The 7,972-nt window shown below is 50.3% G+C and overlaps 1 protein-coding gene across 2 annotated transcripts in view; it reads left to right on the top strand.

Annotated features, from left to right (window-relative positions):
* Nucleotides 1-215: 215 nt before the first annotated feature.
* Nucleotides 216-7,972, top strand: part of Cgnl1 (cingulin like 1) — a 194,381-nt gene continuing 186,624 nt past the window's right edge. The window contains exon 1 of one of the 2 annotated variants that reach the window (XM_008847497.3): nucleotides 216-1,168. The gene's annotated coding sequence lies outside the window, so the exon portion shown is untranslated. Of the gene's footprint in view, nucleotides 1,169-1,223; nucleotides 1,530-7,972 lie in introns of those variants that run through there. The other variant, XM_008847489.3, reaches the window with a different exon arrangement.

Below are 7,972 nucleotides of genomic sequence, written 5' to 3'. Positions count from 1 at the left end.
GGACGCACCTTTGATCCTAGCACTTTGTGAGTTCGAGGCCATCCTGGTCTACATAGTGAGTTCCAGGCCAGCTGGGGCTACAGGGAGACCCTGTCTCAAAAAGACCAAAAAACAAAACAAAACAAAACAAAAAAACCCCACACACAATCACACCAAAAATCTCAATGCTTTATGTAAGTTTATTGTTTTGTGTTGGGCTGTGTTCATAGCTTTCCTCAGTCACATCAGGCTGTGTGTGGGCTGGCCACTCTAGCAAACCAACAGTCCCTGGAGAAGCAAGGCCCCTAAAAGGAGCCCAGGGATACTGGCTGCCCCCTTTAGGTTCTTAAGTGCAAATTTTGTTTTTTGTTTTTTTTTTCTCCTATCAAGGACTCACTATTTTTTTGGAAAACAAGATTTATTTTTGTTTCTGAGTATGTGTGTCTTTGTGCGTGCTGGTGCCTGGGTGCCTGGGGAAGCCAGAAGACGGCATCAGATCGCCTGGAGCTGGAGTTTCAGGCCGTGTTACTGGAAGTGGAGGGCTCACCAAAGGGAGAAAGGGAAGGGTGGTGGGAGGCGTCAGAAGGAACAGGGGAGACTGATGGAAACCAGAGGGTGAGCGGTTCCTAGAGGAGACGGCGGTCCTCTCCACTCTACTTCGCGCACTACACGGCCAAGTCAAGTCTCCAGTCCCTACGGCCTGCGACGGTTCTTCTGTGGCTGTTTTTGTTGTTTGTTCGTTTTCCGCCAGAGAAATCGCTTTTCTTTTTGAGGTCCTTCCACGTTGCTCGTTTAAATAACTGAATTTTTGAGTGTCGATCTTATACAACACGTCAACAAACACTTATTAAAATATTGCAGGCCACGTGACATTTCCACAGCCGTTTCCTCCGGGATGTCAAGGTGGAGCGGACGTCCTGTTTTTTTTTACAGCTGAGGAAACTGAGGCCCCCAAATGGCAACTTCCTCCCACCCCGGCTTTCACCGTTAGTGACCGAGCGCAGTTTTCTCTGGATTGGACCAAAACTGGGGCCTGAGATTGCTCCCAACAGCACTGACCTGAGGCCAGTCACTTCCCTGCCTCCCGGCAGGCAGGCCAAAAGCTGTGGTTTGCAGATGGATGCCAATCCTCTACCCTTCCACCAGGGTGGTTTGTTTCCGGATGGGGCGAACCAGGCCGCGTGGAAGGGTGAGGGAAACTGAGACTGGGGTGGGGCTAGGAACAGGGAAGGAAGGCTTCCTGGAGGAGGGGTGGTGGGGAAGAGGTGAGAGAGTGAAGCTGGGGCTGCAGATGGGGTGGGGAGAGGTGCTGGTGGGGGCGCAGAGAGGGCGCCCCGGGCCGAGAACTGGAGGGTGGTAGGGGCGCGGGGCAGCAGCGCCCAGGCGGGCCCGGGGCAGCCCGGGCGGGTCCGGACTCCGGCGGGTCCTGCTCCTCCTTCTGGGAGGGCCGGCGGCTGCAGGGCGGGGCGGGGCTCCGGCGGCCGCGGGGCGGCTGTACTCGGGCCGGCTCTGCAGGCTGCAGCGCGAGCGGGAGCCGGGAGGCGGTGGCGGTAAGTGAGGTCCGGGCGGGCGCGGGGGTGTGTGCGGGAGCCGGGCCTCCGTGGGCCGAGGTGCTGCCGGGGATCCCAGGGCTCGGGCTCCACCGGCTGCGCCGTGCTCAGCCCTGGCGTGCGTCCTCCGATCCGGGCGCGGCGCCCAGTCCCGGGGCTGGGAGGTGCGCTCCTGCCTCCTGCGCGGTGCCCTGCTCTCGGGACAGTTGGCGGCGAACCGGTGACAGCTGCGAGCGGTCCACACGGAGCACCGCGCTCCTCGCCCTGCCCTGCCGTGCTCCTTGAAAACACTGAGAATGCTTTGAAATGTTGGGCCCCCAGTCCTGGCCCTGCGCACCACTGCACGCTCCCGGCGGCTCACCCCGAAAGCCTCTGCTACACGAGAGCACATTTCTTAGCCTTCGGAGAGACTTGTCCAAGTTGCATCACTGTTTGGCTTCCGGACAGGTGCCTGGCTGTCGTGGTGGAATTAGTTACACAGAATTTTAAAAGAACTTTGAGTTTTTACTACAGGGGTACCCTTCACGCTAAGTGCCCTGCCCGAGCGGCGTACCTGCTCCAAACACGGTGGGAATTCCTTTAAAGGGGACCTGGCTCGTAAACTGGGCTACACACCTGGAGAGATTTAAAAAAAAAAAAAAAATCCCCACAAAAACACTGGCGCCTTTGTCTCATCCGCAGATACCCCGATTCCGGGTACCAGGGGTGCGGACTGTGGGACGTTTAAAAGCTCCCCAGGTGGTCCTTCCGTGCATCCGGGTTTGAGATGCTCTGCTGAGGCGTTTGGATCTCAGATGAGCCGAGAGGCTCCCTGGAGAAGCAATTCGCCGGCCCGACTACTTACCCTCTCTCCACCTGAGGGGACTTTAGGTGGTGCCTTAAGAAAAACCAACTTCCCTTTGTTCCTAACTCTTTGTTTACGGTAAATATTTCCAGAGGCACGTTCTGCCTAGGAGGTCGGAGTGTGGATACTAAAACCTCAAGTCCCGGCGGTGGTCAAGGTGTAATACAGGGCTGTCCTCTTAGGGAAACCATGGAAGGGATCTCATGAAAAGAAAGGAACATACTTAGGACCCGGTGAGCCCTTGAGCTCTTGGAGGTCCCTCCCCCCTACACACACACACACACATACACACACACACACACACACAGAGAGAGAGAGAGAGAGAGAGAGAGAGAGACAGAGAGACAGAGAGACAGAGACAGAGAGACACAGAGAGACAGAGACACAGAGACAGACACTGGCTTTTGCACAATGTGGGGAATTTTCCTAAAGCTATCGAGAGCCTTAAGGCTGTGGCTGGCTTGTCTCCATGTGTGCTCCTGCCCTGGGGAGTGTGCTTCCTGACCTGGGTGAGGGAATTAGTGACTTCAGTAGACTTGCATAGCCAAGGTGCTGCCTCAACCACCTGATCTGAAAAATGACAGAACAAAGGAAAACGTTGAGCCTATGTCCCTACTGAATGATTTTGCTCATGTTTGCTTGTGCCCTGGTTAATGTTCTGTTGTCCTCTAAGTCTGGTGTTCCTGTTAGGTTCTCACCTGGATGTGTCATGCGGCCACAGATAGAAGAGTTCACCTTTATCTTAGGTGATGGCCTTGTGTGTCATATTCTCTTAGTAGTGGAATGACAATCTCATTAAGATTGCCCTCAGAGCTGGGGGAAAGTTTGAGTTCGTTTCCAGCCCCTAAACTGAGCCAAAAGGGCTTTAAAAGATAAGAAAGGGTATAATTTTGCCCTCTGGGTCTGTTTCCTTTGCCTTCCTCCCACTACCAAGCTCTCTTCTGTCCCCGTGGTCAATTGCTGGAAGTGGGAGCACTGGGGAGTCATCATCATGGTCTGGCCCTGGCTCAGGAACGAGGTCAGGTGGGGTGCTTGGTGTCATGGGGTGGCCCCTCACCCAAATCTTCCCTCACTCTTTGGGGAACAACCATATGGAAGGTATTTTCTTGTGTGTTTGTGTGTGTGTATGTGTGTGTGTGTGTGTGTGTGTGTGTGTGTGTGTGTGTGTATACATGTGCCGGGCCAACAACAACAGAAAAGCCTGTTATTGATTGGTTTGTTAACTTGTGAATCTTGTTTCCATCTGGAGATCAAGGTTTATTCCAAGATGTTCTCGAACTCTTAGTGTCTGAAAAGTTGTGTCTGAATAGCGATAGTTTCCCTGAGTTGATAATGCATTTTGCCCATCACCCCAGGTATAGCTAAATGTGAACAGAAGCAGAGTTATGGAGACATTTCTCACTCAGGGATAGCAGCTGCAATCTTCTAAACTGACCAGAAGAAATTAAAAAAAATGTGAAGAGTTTGATGGATGCCTTCCTTCAGGGAAGTGGCCTCTGGTTTGTGCTGAGAACTCTGGTTGACTGTTATAACGGGCTATTTATTTTCTTGGCTTCATTTCTTTCTTAAGCTGATTTCTCATGCCCATGGAGTGAGGACCGATGAAACTTAATGCGTTCCTTAGCTCTTTTCCTCTGAGTTATTTATCTAGGACTGCTGTTCACCTTTTAAAAAGGCCCCACTGAGCTGTGCCTTCCTTCCTTCCTTCCTTCCTTCCTTCCTTCCTTCCTTCCTTCCTCCCTTCCTCCCTCCCTCCCCCCCTCCCTCTCTCCCTCTCTCCCTCCCTCCCCCCTTTCCTTTCTTCTCCTCCCCTTCCTTCCTTCTTTCCCACCCCTCCTGTGGTCCTGGTGCTAAAGGGCAGAGAGATGGCTGAGAGGTTGGCATAAGAAGAGAAAAGCAAAGTTCAAGGGGAATTGAAAATTGGGTAATTTTCCCTGGATGACCAAGCACCTACTTCTGTCATCTGATGCTGCTGGTATCATGAAACAAGTTATGACATGAAAACTGTAAAAAGGGAGGGGTATGTTTGGTGGTGTGATGGGGAGAGCACCAGGGTTGAGCAGCCTTCATAGAGTGGGAAGCTTGCTGGAGCATTCAGTCCTATGTTCCCAGTGAGTAACGGTGCTTGCCACCAGGCCTGACAACCTGACATTGATCCCCAGAACCCACATGGTAGAAGGAGAGAAATGAGTCCTACGAGTTGTCCTCTGACCTCCACACACACCATGGCATGTGTACACCCATACATGTACATAAATAAATGTAAAAAAGGGCCTCCATTCCATCCCCCTTTACCTTGTTTCTTCATGGGCCTGCCTTCCTCTGTCTCCTAAGCCTTGTTGTGAGGAGGGAGGGACAGAGTCGTTTCTGTGTGGCTCAGATTAGCTTCAAACTTTACATCCTCCTGCCTCAGCCTCTCAAGTGCTGGGATTTGCGTGCCCTGGCACATGAGGGTTTTTTTTTTTTTTTTTTCTTTCAATTTTTAGTTGCTCATTGGGCAACTATTTAAGAAGCTTGGATTGTTGGCAGAGCTCTGTCAAGTTCTTGGTCAACAGGATAGTCTTTGTCTTAAGAAGCCTGAGGTCAAACAGCAGGGCATGTAGACTGTGGGTTGGGTACCCATGGCCACAGAGACCAGCAGGTACACTAGCCTCATCTGGGTAGATTCCCCTGCAGTTCATTGATAACAGCAGGCATAAGAAACACTTTCCTGGGGCTGGAGAGATGGCTCAGTGGTTAAGAGTGGGTGCTGCTCTTGTAGAAGACCAGAGTTCACGTCCTAGCATCCACTAGAGGCAGCTCATAACTCCTGTAACTCCAGCTCCAGGGAATTTGTTGCCTTCTTCTGGCCTTCCTAGGCACCCGTACACATGTGCATGCACCTATGCAGAGACACATACACATAATTAAAAATAAGATAATTTTTTTTAAAAAAAGGAAACACTTTCGTGGGTCTGGAGAGATGGCTCTGTAGTTAAGAACACTTGCTGCTCTTGCAGAGGACCTGGGTTCTGTTCCCAGCACCCATGTTGTATGGCTCACAACTGTCTTTAACTTCAGCTCCAGCAGATCTGATGCTCTCTTCTGCTCTTTTAAAAACTACCCCAGAAACACTTTGCTGAGGTTTAATTTTGAGCTTATTCCTGCACCAGGTTTAGTGATTCTGGGTACTTTTCCAACTGGAGGGGAGCGAGGGGCAGATACCCATCATGCAGGTGGAGGAGGGGAAAAAAAAGAGGCTGGATTTGCAGGAGGGTGAGACGGGGTGGCTCTGTGGGGTTCAAAAGCTTGTGTGGAATGGGGTGGCCCCTGATAACTATAAGGGGATCCTCGCAGTGCTGACAGACCCGGGAGAGTTCAAGGACTGTGCTTTTCAGAGCAGAGGCTCTGTCTCCGTTTCTAGCCTTTATCATGTTGTGGTTGGTTTAGCACAGTTCCTAGGTAGGCCACAAGCTGTACCTCACACACTTTTGCCCTTGGGAAGCTGGCTTCCAACTAGCGACCTACACGGCTGATAACCTTCCAGCTGCAAGAACAGTTACTAATGATTAGCCTGGTGGCACAGGCCTGTCATCCCAGCCATTCAGGAGGCTGAGTCAGGAGGATCACAGACAGGTTCATGGTCTTTGGTCTTTGTGGGCTACAGAGTAAGATCAAGGCCAGTTTGGGCAAATTAGTGAGACCCCATCTTAAAATAATCACCAAAGAATACTTATTTTTTTGGACAGAGTCTCCTATGTCCAGGGTGGTCTTGAACACATTGTGTAACTGAGAGCTGAGGATGACCTTGAGCTTCTGATCTGATCCTTCTGTCTCCACCTCCCAAGATTTGGAGTGACAGGCAAGCACTGCTGTGCCTGGTTTGAGTAAGCAGTGCTGGGAGTGGAACCTAGGGAGGGCTTCATGCATGCTAGGCAAGCACTCTACCAGCTACTTTTTCTGCCCAGTGCTTACTGTTTAGTCATTGCCCTCTGTGCGGCAGGCTGCACACCTAGCCCTTCTTTTCCTTTGCTTTCTGCTATCATGTCCCCAGAGACCCCAGATCCTGGCATGGTTCACAGTACTTGGAAGTCGCTGAGTTGAGTTTACAGCATGCTGGGATCTCAATACAGAGCTCAACCATTCCTCTAAAGCAGAGCTGATTAAGAAATTGTGTTTCTGGGCTGGTGAGATTGCTCAGTGGTTAAGAACACTGGCTGTTCTTGCAGAACACCCAAGTTCGAATCCCAGCACCCATATGGCAGCTAACTGTCCATAACTCTAGTTCCAGGGGATCCGACAGCCTCTTCTGTCCTCCGAGGGCATTGCATGACATGGGTGCACTTACCTGCATGCAGGCAATATATGCATACACATAAAAATAATAAAATATTAAAAAAAGAAAGAAATTGTGTTTCCAAGGCTGGAGAGATGGCTCAGCGGTTAAGACCACTGACTTCTCTTGTAGAAGACCCGGGTTCAATTCCCAGCACCCACAAGTTGGCTCATACCTATTGGTAACTTCAGTTCCAGGGCTTCCTAACCCTCCTTGTTTTCTGGTCTCCGCGATGTTGTACACACATGGTGCACATATATACATGCAGGGAAATCAATCATACACATAAAAATAAATCTTAAAAATTTGTGTTTTCAGTGCCTTGTTGAATGTCACAGTCCCCTTGGGTCTGGATTGAGTTTTCGTTTGCCCTTCTGGAAGACATAAACACTGCAAAGACCATTGCTTCCTGGCGGTCCCGAGGGCCATTCCACGGGCTCCTCTTTCTTTACTTTTTCTCCTCTGGGTGTTTTAGAGAAGGCAGACTGGCTGTTTGGGAAGGCTCTGAATGGCCCCATTCTAGGCTAGAGAGACACCACCTCCGCGTTTCTTCAAGCTTTGCAAATCTCTAGAGTTCTGGAAAGAATTGGTTGTTGGGTAAGAGATTAAAAACAAACTTTAGTGCTGGGTTTTCTGGACTACAGCGAAGCTCTGCAGTCCAAGTCCTGTTCACGTGATAGCAACCAAAGCAGATCTCAGCTGCACAGTAATTACCTTGAGCTCTTAAAATTGCAGGTAGTTGGGGCTTAGAGCCTGCCAGTACTGTCTGTCATTAATGAGCCCAGAACAGGGTTTGCAATGTGTGGTCATTACAGGATTCCCACCCTGGAAGGATCCATTTCAGGGAGCACCCGAGACTTAGTGGAGGTCGCCATGGAATTAGGGTTCAGGATTGCAACACAGGGCATGTTCTATGAACTTGGAATAGATCTGCCAGCTTGGCTGGCAGCCCCTTTATTTACAGGGTGGAGTTTTATTTCTTAGTGTCCAATCACAAGAATTTCTGTTCGTCTTAGATAAGCAGATTTTGTAGTTTTTAGGTTTATAAGACCTTTTTAAAATAATAATAATAATAATAATTATTATTATTATCCTTATTATTGAGTCAGGGTCTCAATGTAGCCCAGGTAGCTTCCAACTCACTATGTGGCTGATGACAATCTTGAACTCCTGATCCTCTGGCCAGTCTCTCAAGTGCTGTGATTACACAGGCATGTACCACTACACCAGGCTTATGCAGTGTTAGGAATCTTGGAACCCAGGGCTTCATGCATGCTAGGGAAG

This window comes from Nannospalax galili, unplaced genomic scaffold, assembly GCF_000622305.1.
Source record: "Nannospalax galili isolate Female #2095 unplaced genomic scaffold, S.galili_v1.0 scaffold611, whole genome shotgun sequence".
NCBI lineage: Eukaryota > Metazoa > Chordata > Mammalia > Rodentia > Spalacidae > Nannospalax > Nannospalax galili.
This window is presented reverse-complemented; position numbering and strand designations above follow the sequence as displayed.